Consider the following 20,308-nt stretch of genomic DNA (forward strand, 5'->3'; position numbering starts at 1 on the left):
CACTTGCTCCACCCAGGGACTCTTGTGAGGCCTAAAGAGGTTGCATTTTATCCCAGGGAGAATGGGGACTTATGAGAGTTTCCCGAGCAGGGATGTGACAGGTGCTTTAGAATGCCCACCCTGGTAGCATCATGGTGGGTGGAGTGGGCTGCAGAGAGACCTGAGGCAGGGGTGGGTGTTAGGGGTGACCGTGAGGGCCTGATGGAGTGCATGGGGCTGGAGAGCAGAGAATCATAGTGAGGGCCAGGTTCCAGGTAGAAGCACCCAGATAAATCATTCCTGCACAGCTGGACATGGTGTGGGGAGAGAGCCAAGAGGATGGCTCCCCTGAGACCCTGCACTTTCTCCCACAATGAAACGATGCTGGAATCATCGCAGTGATGATATCAGAGTACCTACCACTCACTTAGGTCATCAGGACAAAATCATGATGTTTTACCTCTCGCATTCCCAGTAGTCCCTTGAGGTAGGTAGATGCTAGCGTCATTGTCTACACAAGCCAAGTGTGGCTCAGAGGTGCTACACTCCTGGCTGCAGGTAACAGTTGTGGTCAGTAATAGAATCAGGATTTGAACTTCAGGGCCCCTGACCCACTGCCTCCCAGGGGTGGATGCGGCCCTTCGTAGTCTGTTGGTTCTGTGTATGTCCATTCTTGGCAGTAAGGGCAAGGATGCCTTTGCAATTCTCAGCTTCCAGGAGTGGCAGAATTTTCCTTTATGATTTATCTCTACTCTTCCAGGCCCCAAACCACCCCATAATGGCCGCCCCTCTCTGAGACTCCTCTTCTTCAAAGCGAAAACAATGAATACCTGGCTGAAAGCATCCTACAAAGTCAGAGGCCAAGGAGGCTGGGCAGTGGGGCTGCCCCAGAAGCAAGGTCACTGATCTTGAGATACAGAAACCCAGTGCATGTGCCCTCCCTAAAAATACTCCTCTTAGAATTGACCCATTCATGTTGGAGGGGGGAGGCAGCGGGCACAGGTTCTGCAGGGCCTGCTCAACTGGGAGACAGGTGGCCTGCTGGGGCTATGGAGCGGGAGAAGGTGAGGCTCCGGCCTTACTCTCAGGTGCTACATTCTGGGTGGGGGTGGCATCCAGCCCTTGTTCTGAAACCCCGTCAAGAGGCAGTGTGCTGTTACCTCTAGATTTCTGTACAGATGGAAGTCTGTACTGAAGCAGGGCCTCGGGCCAGGCCTTGGAAAAGCTGCAAACAACAGTTTATGTTTGGGGTGTGAGGCTAAAAATAGCCCAGAAGGCCTGAGGGGGCTGGAGACGCAGTCAGCTGTGAACAATCTGGAGACAGGCTCCCTCTTCTTGGGATTCCCAACGCCCTCTAGAAATGTGAACTGCTCTCCACGCCCTGAGCCAGCCCACCCCACTAGGCATTGACTTTGACAGGAGAGAGAGGCTGCAGGGATGCGAGTGGGTGCAAGTGAACATCCCTGTGACTAAACCAAACCTGACTGGGGGTATAAATTCCTGGCCTTCAGTTTCAGTACAGTAAAACCATGTGCAGGCCCCATCCCCAGCCATGGAGACTCTAGTTATTGCTAGTAATTTGACATTTGACTTTGCTCCCAAAGGAAACATCTTCTCTTTGGTGCCATAGCTAGGCTCCTCCCAAGGGTGGGCCTGGCCGTGACTTGGTGTGGAGAGACTGCATCTGGGGGATCCCTGGCCTTTGGGGTTTCATTTTCTCATCAGTGAGAACAGGGTCATGTCTAGAAATCCTAATCTGGGACCTGTGGACAGTCTGAGGCCCCCTAGTGCACCCAAGCATGAGCTCCAAGGAGTTCATGAGCATCTTTAAAAGCTTTGCATACTGGGTCTCTGGGTTCTTTTTCTCGAGAAAGAGTACAGAGGTCTTTTCAGATTCTTAAAGGTTCCTTGACTTAAAAACCACAAGTTAAATGATCCGTATATTTTCTTCCAGCTCTGATAGTCTCTGATCCTATTGTTCTAAGTCAAGAGATTTTGAAAATCATAGGAGAGAATTCCTTCTGGGAAAAGATGCCTGGGATTTGTAATGTTCCATTCCTAGTCCTGTACCTGGTGGTGGTAGACAGACAATCTGATCTGCAGAGAGATTCCCAGCTGCTGCACTGGTCAGCTGCATTGTCCTCACGGCACATTCTCCGAGCTGTTGAATGAGTGGAGACAGTTAAGTAGGATGCACTACTGACAGGGAAGGAGCCCTGGTGACACAAATGATTAAGCACTCAGCTGTTAACTGAAAGCTTGGTGGTTGAACCCACCAGCGACTGATATGGCCTCATAAGCATAACAAAGAAAACCCTACTCCCAAATGGGATTCCATCCACTGATATGTTGTTGTTTGGTGCCATCAAATTGATTTCGACCCCCCTGTGACAGAGTAGAACTGCTCCATAGGGCTTTCTAGGCTGTATTCTTTACGGGAGCATATTGTCAGGTCTTCCATGGAGCCACTGGAACACTTAACCACTGTGCCACCAGCGCACCTTCTGCAGGTATAAAATCAAACCAAACCCGTTGCCATCAAGTCAATTCCAACTCATAGCAACCCTATAGGACAGAGTAGAACTGCCTCATAGGGTTTCCAAGGAGTACCTGGTGAATTCGAACTGCCCACCTTCTGGTTAGCAGCCGTAGCTCTTAACCACAACACCAGCAGGGTTTCCTTCTGCAGGTATCGGGGTTAGGATTTACAACACATATTTTGGGGGAATGCAATTCAATCCATAGCAATGTCCTATGTCCATAGGCTAGGAGGGCAGGGTTGAATTCCTTTTTATAACCTTTTCAAGGACTATGCAAATAGTGGGTGTTGGACTGTTTAATGAGTGAACGAATGAACGGATGAACCACAGCAACTCACATGAAAGTGAAATTAATTTTACAGAACTTTAGTATTTCCTATATCTTGAAAATTCCCTAGTAAGCATAATTCTCAATTTCCTGAATTAAAAATAATTAATTTCCCCTGCATTCTGTTAGTAGCAGAGACAAGAAAAAAGAAATCAAGGTAACCTGATAATAGGAGTTCCTTCTGTCTACCTAGCCACCTTCTTATGTCTCTTTGTTTTGGTAAGCATCTCCTGGGCTAGGTCACGGGATCCAGACACATGCATCCTCCCCTATTATTTCATACCCCGCTGTCAATAGTCTTTGATAACTTATGTATGGAGAAAAATGCTGCAGTCCTCGAGGGCCCTGAATCAGGCCCTTAGTCTGAGTTGCTGCATTCCTTGTACCTACCAGGAAGGTAGATGCAGCAGCAGAATGGGCTACAGACTGGAAGGCCGGAGTCCTGGATTGTGATCTTTTCTCTGCCAGTCCAGCTCTGTGACCTTGTTTAGGTGGCTTCCCTTCTCTGGTCTTTCTTTTTTTTCTTTTTCAATGTTAAAAAATTTTTTCTTTTTGTTATAATGTAATGATTGCCCTTGATAGAAAATTCACAAAGTGCATAAAAGGAGAAATATGGGAAAAATTCCGAATGTGGTTCCCACCAACCAAAGACAATAGCTGTTAATATTTTGTCTTTCTACCTTTAAAAAAATTTATTATGAGATAGATATGTATGTGTGTATATATATATATATTTTGTTGTTGTTGGGTGCTGTTGGGTTGATTCCAACTCACAGTGACCCCATGTGACAGAGTAGAACTACCCCATAGGGTTTTCTTGGCTGTAATCTTTACAGGAGTAGATCTCCAGGTCTTTCTCCTGTGGAGTCACCGGGTGGGTTAGAACTGCCAATCTTTCGGTTAGCAGCTGAGCTCTTAACTGTTGTGCCATGTATGTATGTATGTATATATATTTATATATATATATATATAAAACAAAATATTTGCCATTAACATTTTTTTACATGTACAATTCAGTGACATTTGTTATTTTCATGTTGTGTAACCATCCATCACCAGTATCCATTTCCAAATTATTCTACCACCATTAACAGAAACTCAGTGCCCCCTAAGCACAGACTCCGCCTTTCCTCTTTCCTCCCACTCTGCTAACCACTAATAAACCTTGGTTTTTATGTTGTTGTTGTTAGGTGCCGTCAAGTTGGGTCCAACTCATAGCGACCCTGTGTACAACAGAACTAAACACTACCCAGTCCTGCGCTATCCTCATAGTCATTGTTATGCTTGAGCCCATTGTTGCAGCCACTGTGTAGATCCATATTTTGAGTGCCTTCCAACCTGAGGGATTCATCTTCTGGCACTATATCAGACAATGTTCTGCTGCTATTGATAAGGTTTCACTGGCCATTTTTTTTAGAAGTAGACAGCCACGTCCTTCCTAGTCTGTCTTAGGCTGGAAGCTCCCCTGAAACCTGTTCACCATGGGTGACACTGCTAGTATTTGAAATACTGGTGGCATTGCTTCCAGCATCACAGCAACATGCAAGCCACCATAGTATGACAAACTGACAGATGAGTGGTGGACTCTTGTTCTTTATACATTTGCCTATTTCATATAAGTGGGATCATACACTATTTGTCCTTTTGTGACTGACTTATTTCACTCAGCATGATGTTCATTCATGTTGTAGCATGTATCAGGAATTCATTTCTCTTTATGGCTGAGTAATATTCCACATTTTGTTTATCCATTCATCTGTTGATGGACGTTTGGATTGTTTCCACCTTTTGGCTATTGTGAACACAATAGCCAATGGCACAATGAACATTGTTTACAGGTTTCTGTTTGTGTCCCTGGTCTTTATTTTCTCTATCTTATTTTGTACCCATCTGTTAAGTGATGAAGCTGAAGCAAATGATTTCTACAGTCTCTTCATCTCTGAAAGAACATGATTTTATGACTAGATGATCTCAACTCACACACTCGTACATATGCAACACAAGCCAGAAGGGTTTTCTAATGAACTAGTGTTTGTTTTTTTTATAAAATGTGAGTTCCCTGCTTATTAATGCATATGCTCATTCAGCAAGTATTTATTAAATGCCTACTCTATGTCAGTTTTCAAGTTCAGAGTTTTAGTATGTGTTTGTTGTTAGGTGCTATAGAGTCGCTTCCAACTCATAGTGACCCTGTGTACAACAGAACAAAACACTGCCTGGTCCTGCACCATCCTCACAATCTTTGTTATGCCTGAGCCCATTGTTGCAGCCACTGTGTCAGTCCATCTCATTGAGAGTCTTCCTCTTTTTCACTGACCGTCTACTCTACCAAGCATGATGTCCTTCTCCAGGGACTGATCCCTCCTGATAACACATCCAAAGTATGTGAGATGAAGTCTCGCCATCCTCGCTTCTAAGGAGCATTCTGCTTGTACTTCTTCCAAGACAGATTTGTTCATTCTTTGGGCAGTCCATGGTATATTCAATACTCTTTGCCAGCACCACAATTCAAAGGCATCAATTCTTCTTTGGTCTTCCTTATTCATTGCCCAACTTTTACATACATATGAGGTGATTTAAAACACCATGGCTTGGGTCAGGCACACCTTAGTCTTCAAAGTGACATCTGTATTGTGTGTAGGAAATGGAAGTCCTGTCTTTTTATATTTATTATTTAAATGAAGAGGACAGGTAATGGATAAGTCTGTGTAATAGTGGGAAGTCCCTGGGTAGTGCAAATGGTTCATGCACTCAGTTGCTCACCATAAGGTTAAAGGTTTAAGTCCACTCAGAGGTACCTCAGAAGAAAGACCTGGTGATCTACTTGTGAAAAATCAACTGTTGAAAACCCTATGGAGCACAGTTCTATTCTGACCACATGGGGTCATCATGAGTTGGAGTTGACTTGACGGCAACTAGTTTTGGTAGTGTTCTTGCAGTCCTTGTGTATGTTACTCTCTCGTTTCCCTTCTGCCTCCTTTCCTGGGATCACCAGTTTCTAGTTGTGTCCTACAGATGAATGTCCTCATTACTGAATGTCTGTGTGCCCCAGAAACGTGGATTACTGTGGTTGGTCCTGAGCCCGCCCCCGTCTGCTTTCTCAAGCATCTCCTTCACTTTGTCCCCAGCAGGGTGGAGAGTGAGGGACTCACTGGAAGTTGTTATTTCTCCAAAAGACCTTTGATGTGGAATTGGGTACAGCTAGGTCCTTTATTAAGGAGCTCTGGCGGCACAATGGTTAAGCACTTGACTGCTAACCAAAAGGTTGGCAGTTCAAACCCACCAGCAGCTCCATGGGATAAAAGACCTGGCAATCTGCTCCTGTAAAGATTAAAGCCCAGGAAACCCTATGGGGCAGTTCTACTCTGTCCAGTAGGGTCACTATGAGTTGGAATCGACTTGACAGCACCTACCAACAACAACAGGTCCTGTATGCGAGTGTCTTGGACTTACTCCTTCAGGTGAGAGGCCTTGATTTGTGAGGCTCTTTAACAGTCTCAGAAGCATCCTTGTTGGAGGATGGTAACAGCAATGGCTTTCTTTTGTCCTGCCCCTGATGGTTTCCAAAATCTTGCACATGTCCCCTTGTTTGGTCTTTCCAGGCTTTGGGTGGTCCAGTGGCCATCCAGGTTGAGCAGGTGGTAAGAAGGAGTTGAGTGCTAGGACCAGTCTCCTGACTCCTAGGTCAGTAAACAGAGTCTGTTGAATAAATTTTTTTATGACCTCAAATGAGTTTAACAAGTAAGAAGTCATAGAGGCAGTGAATGAAGACCCAGGTAAAGGCAACTGCAGTGAAGTGTTGGCTCCACTCATCACCATCAGGGCTTGTGCTGTGGGGAGTGTAAGCGTTTTCTGTTCTCTGTGGGCATGCACTAAGGAGCAGCAGCAGCAGCATTTTATTATTATTTTTACCCCAGAAAGAACAGGTAGGGAGGAGATTCATTGAGGACTCTCTTGTCCCCATCTGGACAGCTCCATAGTCATTTTACAAACATTGTCTATGCTCCCAAATCTCCCCACAAACCAAATTTATACCACCAATTATATTACATTGGAAAAAAAATAAACTTGGAAAAAAAGGCTGCTTTTATAGATGTCTCTTTGATAGCTAACAATATGGTCTCAATAACAAAAAGTAGACGTCCCCTCCTTCCAGTCACGTAGCCCAAGTAATCACCAAGCATCTGTGAATGGAAGTTTGTTTCCCATTGTTGGGGTCAAAGTCATTCTGGGAGTAATTTCTTGGATTTTATTCCTATCTTTTCCCTTCCCGGCCATTAAAGCTTCCGGCTTCTTCTGGTGTCATTTTATCCTGAGAGGAGCCTAGCTCGCTGGCTTAACCCAAAGCCCTGGCTCTGTTATCTGAGCTCCGCAGCAGGGAAGCAGCTTGGGGCTCAATATTGAGGGCATGGGGACAAGAAAGTGTATTAGAGACGTGGGAGGCTGCTGTGGAGTCTGGGAAGACGGCCTCGTCCTGGCACCAGGGTAGCTGTTCCTTCTAGCTCTGCGGACTACTGTCCTGGCCCAAGAGACCTCAGTGGGCAGAGCAGAGCCTTGCGTGCCTTTGGTGCTGTTGCTGGCAATATAGACTTGGTCAGGAGTGGAGAGGTGAGGCCTAGGGTCGGCATTACCACAGAACCGTTGTTTCTCATGGCTTCAACTCAGTTTTCCCCTGAACTGTGGACACCATTGAGTTTCTGGCTGGCTTACTGAGGAATTGGCCGGCCTTGAGATAATGATGGTCTGGGTGGTCTTAGTGGTCCAAGCTTTCATCTTCCACTTGAGCAGCCTCTGTAATGGTGTGCTAGGGAGGGTTAGAAGCAGTTTCTGCTGGGTGACAGCATGTGTGTCAGCTACTAAGACATTCCAAAGGACTAAGATCAGGCTGGGGCTAGGATTTAGGCTGTGTCTGCAAATTCAACAAGATACCCTGTTTGGAGAGGACACACACGGGGTACAGCTGGTCCCGGCGGTGCAGGATGTTGGTGACAAAACCCTGAAGTGAGGAATACAGGTAGAGTGGCGCCCCCTCTGTTAGCATAACTGTGCACCGGGACACCAGCTGCCCTCGTGGCTTCCCAAAGGGAAAATGTTTCACTGTCAGAAATGCGGCAGAACTGTCCAAGTGCAAGGAATCACAACACAAATGATGAAAACATAAGCCGGAGTCTGTTTGCTCTGCTGCTGAGTAAACATGGCGAAATCTTCATCAACATAGAAAACAGAAAGCACAGAAGCACTGGGAGCCCTTTGACTTTGACTCTGAAAAGAAATCATTTCCTGGGGGAGCCCAGTACCACTGTGTTCAAGCATCTTTATTAAGGAGCCCTGGTGGCACAGTGGTTAAGCACCAGGCTACTAACCAAAAGATTAGTGGTTAGAACCTATCAGTTGCTCTGTGGGAGAAAGATATGGCAGTTTGCTTCTGTAAAGGTTACAGCCTTGGCATTATGCTGAGTGAAGTAAGTCAATCACAAAAGACAAATATTTTATGAGACCACTACCGTAAAAACTCATGAAAAGTTTTACACACAAAAAGAAGCAATTTTTGATGGTTACGAGGGTGGGAATGGAAAAACACTAAATAGATAATAGATAAGTGGTAACTTTGGTGAAGGGTAAGACAGTACACAATACTGGGGAAGCCAGCACAACTTGTACAAGGCAAGGTCATGGAAGCTCCATAGACACATCTAAACTCCCTAAGGGACCACATTGCTGGGCTGAGGGCTGTGGGGACCATGGTCTCGGGAAATATCTAGCTCAATTGGCATAATATAGTTTATAAAGAAAGTATTCTACATTCTACTTTGGTAAGTAGTGTCTGGGGTCTTAAAAGCCTCTGAGTGGCCATCTAAGATACTCCACTGGTCTCACCCCTTTGGGAGCAAGGGAGAATGAAGAAAACTAAAGATACAAGGGAAAGATTAGTCCAAAGGACTAACGGACCACAATTAACCTGGCCTCCACCAGACTGAGTCCAGTACAACTAGATGGTGGCCAGCTACCACCACTGAGTGCTCTGACAAGGATCATAATAGAGGTTCCCGGACAGAGCTGGAGAAAAATGTAGAGCAAAATTCTAACTCACAAAAAAAGATCAGACTTACTAGCCTGACAGAGACTGGAGAAACCCCAAGAGTATGGCTCTTGGACACCCTTTTAGCTCAGTAATGAAGTCACTCCCGAGGTTCATCCTTCATCCAAAGATTAGACAGGCCCATAAAACAAAATGAGACTAAAGGGGCACACCAGCCCAGGGGCAAGAACTAGAAGGCAGGAGGGTACAGGAAAGTTGGTAATAGGGAACCCAAGGTCTAGAAGGGAGAGTGTTGACATGTTGTGGGGTTGTTAACCAATGTCGTAAAACAATATGTGTACTAACTGTTTAATGAGAAACTAGTCTGTTCTGTAAACCTTCCTCTAAAGTATGATTAAAAAAAAAAAATACGATTACAGCCTTGGAAACCCTATGGGGCACTTCTACTCTGTCCTGTAGGTTCACTATGAGTCAGAATTGACTCGATCGCAGCTCGACCTCATCGACCACATTAGTGGTGCTACACCTAGGATCTCCCTAACTCCGCTCTGTGGGAATGTTTTTTGCTGTACTGTCTTGGAAGTCTACAAACTGCTTCCCTCGCCATTTCCAAGTATGGTCATGTAATTCCAGAAATAATTTAGGCTCAAACTCCAGAGTGGCCAGCACTGATGGTTTTCTCATTCAGAGGGCTCTTTGGGGGTTGACTGAGCAGATGCTGGTGCGCTGGGCTGCCCATGTTTCCAGGAGGGCTGTGTCAGTATTACCAACTGAAAAACAGCCGCCTTTTATAACAGGCAATTCTGTTCTGAATTCTGAAATAATTCATTCTATAATCAGGATTGTAGATTGGAGCCAATTAGAGCTAAGCATATTCCAAAACATATACAAACAATAGATAGATAGATAGATCCATAGAATTTTCAGTGGCTGATATTTTGGAAGAAGATTGCCAGGCCTTTCTTCTGAGACACCTCTGGGTGAACTCAAATCTCTAACCTTTTCGTTAGCAGCCAAGCGCATTAACCGTTTGCACCACCCAGGGACTCCAGATGATTGATCGATCGATTGGTAGGTAGTTGGATAGATGGATATATCAATTGATAGATGATTTCCTACCACCTCATGCCCAAGGCTTAGGGGTTGGGGCCCTCTGAGCAGTCCCTGAGGACACTCTCCCTGCATGTGTCCCAGCAGTGTGGGCTGAGCTGGGGCTGCATGACCCTCAGAGCCAGATGCCAGGACTCGGCATGGACTGGGGCTGACCTGAGGCTGCAGGAAGCAGACCGATGCTCCTGCTCTCTCTGGAGCTGAGCTCCAGGCTAGCTCTCACCAGGCTACTGCCAGGCCAGGTGGACCTCTTGCTCTGGGCCGGGGAGCTGCCCTTGCCTGTCCTGGGCCAGCAGACCACCTCTTACTATCTCCAGGTTCGGCCCTGATGGTTGCATCCTACAGACCGTGGGCCACTTGAGCCTGGTTGCTCCCTGCTTTGAAACTTCTTTGTGCTCTGGGCTGAGCAGCAGGTCTGGTGCCCGCCCAGATGCCAGGTCGTCACGACTGACCCAGCAGAGGCGTCTGCAGTGTCAGAGATGCTTCCAGAAATCCCTTCAGGGCAATCAGCTTTGCCAAGTAGAATCGCTGTGCATTTACACAGGGAGTCTCTGAACGTGGCCGTGATGAATTGTGCTCTGGCAGGGCCCTGACAGTGAAGAATGGGGCCGTGCAATGGAGCACGAAGGCACGGGCTGTGCTGAACTCCAGTCCCACGCCTGAACCGCAGCAAACAGTGGGCGCCTCCCCTGCCAGAGAGGGGAGGCGGACAGAAGGACACTCCTTCCTCAGCCTCGCTCTGTCTCTGTTCCCTCTGTGTCTCCAGGCCCTACTGTGACCATCAAACACACTCTCCTGTTCTCTCTCTCCTTGTCTCTTCCACCTTTCTCTTTCCTTCTTTCTTATTAGATTTATTATAATCAAAACCCAGCCATTGGACGGTGAGCAGGGGCAGGAAGAGGTAACACAAAGTGGCACAAGGAAACTTTTGAGATGTTCATTATCTTGATTGTGGCAATGATTTCACAGGTATATACATGTGTCAATAGGGCAGTGGTAGTTCAGTGATAGAATTCTTGCCTTCCATGTGGGAAGCCGGGGTTCAATTCCTGGCCAGTGCACCTCACGCATAGCCACCACTGGTCCTTGTGTGTTGCTATGATGCTAAACAAGTTTTAGTGGCACTCCTAGACTAAGATAAGCTAGAAGGAAAGGCCTGGCAATTTACTTCTGAAGATCAGCCAGTGAAGAGCCTATAGATTACAATGGTCTGATCCACAACCAATCATGGAGATGGCACAGGACTGGGCAGCATTTTGTTCCCTTGTACATTGGGCCTTCATGAGTCAGGGGCTGACCCAACAGCAGCTAACAGCGACAACAACATAATACCTGTGGACGCTGAGTCAATTCCAACTCATAGCAACCCTATAGGACAGAGTAGAAGTGCCCCATAGTGTTCCCAAGGAGTGGCTGGTGGATTTGAATTGCCGACCTTTTGGTTAGCAGCCGAGCTCTTAACCACTATGCCACCAGGGCTCCAACAACTTAATACATGTGTCTAAATGTGTCAGTTGTGTACCTTATATATGTGCAATTTATTGTATGTCAGTTCTACCTCAATAAAGCTATTTTAAAAAACTCCATCCATTTGGAGAGGAGAATAATAAATAAATGTTTTTGAATACTTAACTTTTAGTCTATACTCTGCTTCCATATAAAATAGAGGGAAGCTGAGACCCAGCACGGGGCCTTTTATTTCTGGGGTTCTGGAACTTTAAGATCATTATTAACAGCCTCAACAACTACTACCTTTTAGTGAGCGATTTCATCTATATGACAAGCTTATGAAATAGCTCCTATGTTTGTCCGTATCAATTCAGAGAGGGGAAATGAAATGACTCACCCACTGCCACACGGCCAGTCACTTGCAAAGTTCTGCTTCAAACCCAGGTCTTGAGAGTTTGACCTCTTCTCTACCGCCAATTATGGGCTGGGGACAAAAAATACTACTTTGGAGCAATCAGGACAGTGTGTTGGAAGTTGCTCGTCACCTACCCTCTGGATTTGGTTTGAGTTGAAGAGAGAGTAGTCTGTGTTTCTCCTGCTCATGGGTGGTTGCCTCTTCGCCTCTCCCTGCCACTTCTCCCTTCCCCAGCATTATGTGGTCTTTGTTGTCCCTTTTCTCCAGACTCTGTGCTGCCTGTTGAGAGGGGCTAATGGAAAGGACCTAGGATGTTCCTGACAATGAGTATTGGGTGGGGCTAGTATTGTGTGGGCTGGCTATGCAACAAGGGGACATTAGGAATGTGATCTTTATCTTGGGTTGGCCTCCTAAGTAGTCTGGGATGACACAAAGCAGCCTCTCTTAAAAAAAGCCTAATTCAGTCAAATCATGGTTTCCAAGGTTTTGGACTATTTAGGCAAAATTGCCTTGGCAACCAACTTCTGAAATTCCAAAGATGTAAGATGGCCCCAAGTACTGGTCTGACTTTCTTTTTTTGTCATTACCTTTTCTCTATTGAGTTGTATGGTATTTATTGACCTTATGCCTGCGGTACCTCAAGGAGGGATTTGGTGTGTTCTTGGTGAATATTAAGCAAGAGTATAATTCCTTCAGGGAAAAATCATCTACAGTAGAACTTCCAGTCAAGATGCAGACTAAGCAGATGTGGGAATATCTCCTCTCTCACTCTAAACCCATAGAAAGGTTGGATAAGATATAGTAGCAGCAAAAAACTTAGTGAAATTCTAAAGTAAGATTGAGAGGTTTCCAAGTGCCAGAAATGAAGGTGAAATTCAGAGTTGAAGTTGAATGGCCCTATTGGGGAAATGGTATGCACCTCATAGGGCTAGGCTTCTCACAGGTCCTAGGGAGCTGGAACTAGGTTTCCTGCACAAAATGTGGAGCAAGAAGAGCTATCTTTTATGTCAATAAAAAAAAAAGAAAGAAAAATTCTGCCGATTGGCCCAGGGACATGGCATGCCCTCCCTAAGCTTAGATATAAAAGGAGTTTCCTGAAAGAAAGAGGGATACCAAGCCAAAACTGTATACAGATATGAGGCCAAAACCCATGCTATCTCTGTGAGGCAGGAATCCTGAGCTGAGAACCTAACATGAAATTTGGCCCAAAGCTTTGTCAGAGGTAAGCGTGAAACGTCCTCTTGGGATGCTTGTTCAACATAGGGCCCATGTGAGATTCCCATGTGAAAAAATTAGGGGACTCCCAATGAAGATAAGCTCTTAGAAAAAAATTACAAAGCACACAAGAAAGTTCACCACCACAAGAGATAATCAACAGATACCTTCAATGGGAAAATTCATGTCTTAGGAGCTATAGATAATAAAGCATTCTGAGAAGGATGTTAGACCAAATATGTTTAAAATGTTTGAAGAGATAAGATAAGAAATAAAATCCATAAAACATGAATGGGATATAATGGAGAGAAACAGGCAGTTTTAAAAAACAATCAATTAGAAATTCTAGAAATAAAAATGTATTGTATTTGGAATAAAAAAAAATCCAACTCCTAGTAGATGAGTTAATCAAAAGAACAGTCACACTTCTGAAAAAGAGTTAATAAACCATAAGCTAGTGCTGAGGAAATCATCCAGAATGTGGCCCAGAGAAGTAAATGAAAAATAGAAAGTAATATGGAAAGCATGAATGAGAAGGCCCAACACATATCTAATTGGGGTCAGAATGAGAAGATAGAGACAATGAGGAAAAGGCAGACTTGAAAGAAATAATGGTTGAAGAAATGAAGAAAGGTATAACCCCTCCTATTAAAAAAGAGCATGCATTCCAAGCAGAATAATAATTTAACAAAATTCACCTGTGGACACATCATGGTGAAATTGATTAACACCAGAGATAAAGAGTTATCATAAAAACGACCAGGAAAACAACTACAATAAAACCTCATTATTTGCGTAAATACAAAACGGAGAAAATTCAGATTAGGGGTTGCTTTCTGTATTTTAGTATGCCTTGCTAAGAAAATTAGTAGGGTCAATATGGTCCTTTTTGTCTCTTACTCAGTCTGCACTAACAATGAGACGCTGGCCTTTACAAACAAAAGTGTCCGTGTGTGTCTGTCCCCACTGCTCTGTGAAGTATTGTTCACCTGACATGTTGCTAGTGCTATGTCTGTTCCATGAATACCTTTCGGGAATAAGCCTTCAAACACGGGCTGTGGGCCTGGGATTCCCTTGACAGGTGCTGCAGAGAACAAAAATGTTATATTTCCAGGGTGCTTACCTCCTATTAATAAAGAAAAAAAGCAAACTAAATTAGTCTTGGGAAGTAAGGTGCCATATGAATCAGCTTCTCTCACTCTGAAAACAACTTGCTAAGAATTTATAGATCCCCTAAGTTCTGCTGATTTTTTATATTGTTTACTTTCCTCTCCAAAATATCAAATAATTCACAGGTGGTAGGTATGGTGGCTATGTGGATAATTTGAAATGAGAAATGGACAGCAGGAGAAATTTCCTTCTAGGGGGTCAGTGCCGGGGTGACTCCCTAAGACTAATGGTGCTGGATTAATAACCCGGGGCTGCTTCAGTATTCATAGCCTGTTCCCTCTGAAGGCTGGGATATTTCCCACTTTTATGTCCTGCACAAAACTGTAAAGCAAAGATGGTTTCATTGCAGCTATGTGCGTAATGAGATGCGCAAGAGCTGCTACTGCCCATTAATCAGCGTTTGGGGGAGGCTTCTGGAAGCCTGACCTATTGCCGTGGAAGCTGATCTGAATGCAATGATCTTTCCCCAGTGGAGCTGATGCTGTAGGGCATGAGAGCTGGCTCTGGTGGCCTGGGGGCCCTGGCCGTGAAGTCGCACTGCAGAGAGGAGGAAATGTTCAAATCTCCAGGGCACACAGGCGCATAGCTAGGGTCTGAAATTAAAGGACTGCAGAGCCTTGGAGGGAGCACTGGGATGTTTGGTTTGCAGTGAGCCCGTATGTTCTGGGGCTCATCGCATCAGCCCTCTGGCCTTATCAGAGGAGGGGGTGGTTAAGGACGGATGTGTAGCTACATCCATTTGAGTGCTTCTGTGTGCCAGGCAGTGGGCTAGGTGTTGAGGAGATACCCAAATAATTAAGACATTGTCTCTACCTTCAGGATGCTCCTAGGGTAGTGGGGAGACAGATATCCAAACAGATGATTTCAGTGAACTGGATTGAGTTCATTGAGTTGGAAGAGATTTGACAAACATACAGATAACCACTTCATACCCACTCTGGGGGTAGGAGTGGGAAGAGGGGAGTCATGGTCAGGGACGGCTTTCTGGAAAAATAGGTTGTGAGCTAAATCTAAGGAGTGATTAAGATTTGGACAAGAGCAGGTTAGGAAGGGATGCATGCACACAGGCCTGGAAGTAAGACCTGCCATCATAGTGTGTGCAAGGGGCTGGATGCAATGCAGGGATCTGAAGAAAGAGGCATGTCTAGTAAGGGCTGGGCCCATCCCTGTGAAGATCTTGGGCTTAATAATGCTATTCTTATATTTATAGTGAGGCAGGCGTATGTGGTGTAGCCCCATGCATGATTCAGGTGGACCAGGGAGGCTGGGCTGAGGAAGAGAAATGGATTAGGGCAGCAGTTCTAGGTTTCCTGCTTCATTGTGGACCCCTGACCAGAATTCAGAATAAACTAAAACTATATAATTAGTTTAAAAGATTTTAGATAACTTCATGTGTGTTATTGTTCTTGTTGTTAGGTGCCGTTGAGTCGACTGTGACTCATGGCGACCCCATGTATGACAGAACAAAACGTCCTGCACCATCTTCATGATCATTGATATTTCATGAGTATACTGGGTTGAATAGTATCTGCCCTCCCCCTCACAAGTTCATGTCCTTCCTTGAACCTCAAAATGTGACCTTATTTGGAAGTAGAGTCATTGTAGATGTATTTAGCTACGTTAACATGAAGTTATACTGAAGCACGATGGGCCCTAATCCAGTATGCCTGGTGACCTTGTAAGAAGACAAGAGACACAGAGACAGATACCCAGGAAGAAGGCCTTGTGATGATAGAGGCAGAAATTGGAGTGATGAATCCTATAAGCCAAGGAACGCCAAGGTTTGCAGCAACATGAGAAGTTAAGAGAAAGGCATGGAACAAATGCTCCCCTAGAGCCTTCAGAGAGAGCATGGTCCTTCAGACACCTTGATTTCACACTTGTAGCCTAAGGGTGAAAGAATAAATTTCAGTTGTGTGAAGTCACCCAGTTTGTGGTAATTTGTTACAGCAGTCCTGGGAAATTAATACAATGGGGGCTTTCCAAGAACAGGGAAGTGGGGGTTTCAGGGAGCCTTTCTTGAATTTTTGACGCAGAAATTAAGGGCAATCCCATTTATCCATCTAAGATCACTTAGTTCAGTAAAGGAGGGAGTGAGGGTGGGCTGGAGTCACCAGGACTCCTTGGACAAGATGAAGTGCATCCTGGGGCTGGAAGGATTGATAGGTGTTCCCCTTTTCTGGCATGAACTTGTTCTGTCCACTTTAACGGTTCTTCTCAAAAAGGTCTCATCCTTACGCTGGTGGATGTTTTAGAGAGGTGGCAGAGCTGGGCTTGGGGTGGATACATGGTCCTGGAATTAAGGTTTGTGCTTCAGGAAGTTTCTCAGCCTCCTCTGATGGCTTGGGAGGGGATGGGAAAACAGTTGAAAAAGGGTCAATGCCACCAAAGTTCTTCCTCGCTTCTGGGGGATAAAGTTAAAAAAAACGACCCCTCACCTGTTTGTTTTTGATATCATTCTCTAGCTGCTGAGGTTCATGATAATGTCATGAATATCAACATTAAAAGGCTACTTTGAGGATCAATAGCAGTACATGTGTTCTATTTAAATATTGGCAGTTAAGGTCCAAGCCTGAAAATATGACTCCCGGAAGGCCCACTGGACCTGGAGGAAAGGGACAAATTGAACCTCAGGTCTATGTTTCAATGACCTAGGGATCAGCGTAAGCTAGACTACATTTTCTTACCTATTCTCTACATCTTGATCCCCTCTTGGTTTCATATTTTCAGTGTGCTCAGTGGCTTGGTGTTTTGGTGGTGGACGTGGGACTTCCTGGCTGGTGGTATTTGAACCTGGCATAAAGGACACTGAGCCAGATTTCAGGAGATGGAAACTGGCTGGGGTGTCCATGCTGATAGACAGAGGGTAAAAACTGGCAAGACCCCTGACATGCAGCTGGAAGAATGTGGTTTAGATTTAGTCCTGACAATGAGCATGGAGGGAGATTCTAGCAAATCTTTAATGTGGGATGCTACCATCTGTCTTAGATAGTTAGGAAGGTTGGGCATGGATACAAAGACCCTTAGATTTTTTATTTGTTCCCTTCGGTAATAATGCCTAGATGTGCATTTACTGCCAACTAGAAATACTCTTTAGCATATTTCTTTCTGACACTTTTCTGGGTCCAAGTATGGCAGAAACTAAGCCCAGGAGGGAAAGTATGTAATGTGGACCAGCAAGCAGTGCAGTAGCTGTCAGGCGTGGCATTGTCTTACTTTTGGAGCAGATATTAGTGCCAGTGAGTAAGTCTCTGGGTGGTAGAGTTAGTGGTCAGAGTGGACCTGCAGACAGAAATTATAGCAAGGGGCCATGAGAACTGCCAAACACACTCAGCTCCTTGGTTCCTCCAATTTAAGAGGCTGTCTCCTCTCTAGTCACATCCCTGGCTGCTCTCAGAAACGAATATTGGATTTCCTGTGTCTAGTCCTTCTTCCTCCTGCCCGTGAATTTAAATCTTACTTTCAGGTTTCTTCTTTCTCCTGAAGTTTTCCCAGACCATCCTAACTTTCGACCCCTGTGCCTGGTTCTGGACTCCCTGCAGCATACTTTCTCGCCTGTTTGCCTCCCCTTACCTGCATGTGCTCAGTAAGTGTTTGTGCTGTTGGAGGTGAATGAACATGCAGTCTGGTTATTTTTGACCTGGCCCTGAAAGTATTCTGAAATTGGGATTTTAAAAATAACTTTAAATAACCAAAAAGATATTAAATCTCAGTGTCCAACTCACAATTCCTCCTTCCCACCACCTCCCCTAGCTGAGAATGCACATCCCACCCTCCTCCCAAACTTACTAAATAAGGGTCTCTGCCCTCAGGTCTGAGGACAAGCACTAAACTGAAGCCAGGAATCTTCTCCCGATGCCTGCAGGAGCTGGGGTGAACAACAATCTAGAGCTTGATTTCTCCATCCATAAAATGGGGAGAATTACCCCTGCTCTTATATATGGTATGACTACATCATATGCACAAATTAAGCCCTATAGAACCTTTCTTTATTTAAACAGTTGATGAAGATGAAAACAAATGCCAATGCCATTTGAGCTCTAAGTGCCACAGATTATGGAATTGTCTATTATCATGATGATTCATTCATTTATTTAGCAAATATTTATTGAGCATCTGCTACGATGTGCCAGGCACTGCTTATGGACCCTAGGATACAGGAGGACAGACAAAAATCCTTGCACACATGGAGCTTTCGTTCTAACAGGGTAGAGAGGGACAATACACGAGGGCTATGGGACATGCTGTCAGGCAAGTAACTAAAAAGGAAAATACAGCAGAGTAAAAGGACAGAGAATGACATGGCACCATTTCAGGGAAATCTGAGAGGAGATGATGTTACTGGTTTGGAAACAGACAGACCTGGATTCAAATTCTGACTCCCTCTCTCTCTAGGGCAACTAATTTAACCTCTCTGAACTCAGTTTCCTTATCTATAGTAACCAAAACCAAACCCACTGCAGCTGAATTGATTCAGACTCATAGGGACCCTATAGGACATAGTAGAACTGCCCCATAGGGTTTCCAAGGCTGTAATCTTTACAGAAGCAGATTGCCACATCTTTCTCCTGCTGTCCCGCTGGTGTGTTCGAACTGCCAACTTTTCCATTAGCAGCCGAGTGCTTAACCACTGTGTCACCAGGGCTCCTTTTATCCATAGTATGTGATAATATTCATTCCAGGGTTGTTGGAATAATGCAAGAATATTATTTTGAGTATAATGCCTGGCACATTGTAAGGGCTTAATACATGGGAACTTTTATTGCTATTAAGATCATTATTATTATTGTTACTATAAAATCAAGGACTCTATTAGTCATCTGCCTTGAATAGTCTGTGGATTAGCTTGGAATCTTCTAGTGATTTTGCAAATATTAAGAAATAGGTCCGTTTGTGTATAGCCTACCAATGAGCAATTCCTCTTCTCTAGAACAGTGGTTCTCAAAGTTTTTGGTCTCAGGACCTCTTGATACTCTTAAAAGCTATTGAGAACCCTGAAGATCTTTTACTTATGTGGGTTGTAGATACAATATTGAGTGTATTAGAAATAAAAACTGATAAGTTATTAAAATAATAATTAAATTAAAAATAGCAGTACTAAACCTGTTACGTGTTAACATAAATAGCGTCTATTTTAACGAAAAATAACTATATTTCCCAAAACAAAACAAAATTTAGTGAGAAGAGTAATCTTACCTTACATTTTTGCAAATCTCTTAAGCAGCTGACTTAAAAACAACTATATTCTCATATCTGCTTCTGCATTCAACCTGTTGTGATATATTGAAATATATGAAGAAATACATGAAACTCCACACAAATGTGTAACTGGAAAAGAAAGAAGTATTTTCATAGCCTTTTTAGAGAATTGTGAATATTGTCATTTGATACTATACCAAAAACTCAACAGGTGGTACTTTCTTAAAGGTTAGTTGCAATGTGGAGTCTGAAACTATACTAACGAGTTTTTTATACCATTACATTAAAATTCATTGGCCTATCATTTCTTTAAATTAAGGTGAGTATGTATATATTATTCAAATTTATGTACCAACCACTAAGGCCAAAGATGAAGAAATTGAAGATTTTTACCAACTTTTACAGTCTGAAACTGATCAAACATGCAGTCAGGATGCATTGATAATTATTGGTGATTGGAGTGTGAAAGCTGAAAACAAAGAGGAAGGATTGGTAGTTGGAAAATATGGCCTTGGTTATAGAAACAATGCTGGAGATCGCATGATAGAATTTTGCAAGACCAACAACTTCTTCACTGGAAATACCTTTTGTCAACAACATAAACAGCGGCTATATACGTGGACCTCACCAGACGGAGTACACAGGAATCAAATCGACTACATCTGTGGAAAGAGATGATGGAGAAGCTCAATATCATCAGTCAGAATAAGGCCGGGGCCGACTGCAAAACAGATCAGCAATTGCTCATATGCAAGTTCAAGTTGAAGCTGAGAAAAATTAGAACAAGTCCACGAGAGCCAAAGTATGACCCTGAGTATATCCTACCTGAATTTGGAGACCATCTCAAGAATAGATTTGATGCA

At 44.2% G+C, this 20,308-nt stretch overlaps 1 protein-coding gene across 1 annotated transcript in view; it reads left to right on the plus strand.

Moving 5' to 3' along the window:
• The window catches only part of CAMTA1 (calmodulin binding transcription activator 1), a 1,148,791-nt gene that overhangs the window by 254,598 nt on the left and 873,885 nt on the right, over positions 1 to 20,308 (plus strand). The gene's annotated exons all lie outside the window — the stretch shown is intronic.

Source organism: Trichechus manatus, unplaced genomic scaffold (genome assembly GCF_000243295.1).
Source record: "Trichechus manatus latirostris isolate Lorelei unplaced genomic scaffold, TriManLat1.0 scaffold00133, whole genome shotgun sequence".
Lineage (NCBI taxonomy): Eukaryota > Metazoa > Chordata > Mammalia > Sirenia > Trichechidae > Trichechus > Trichechus manatus.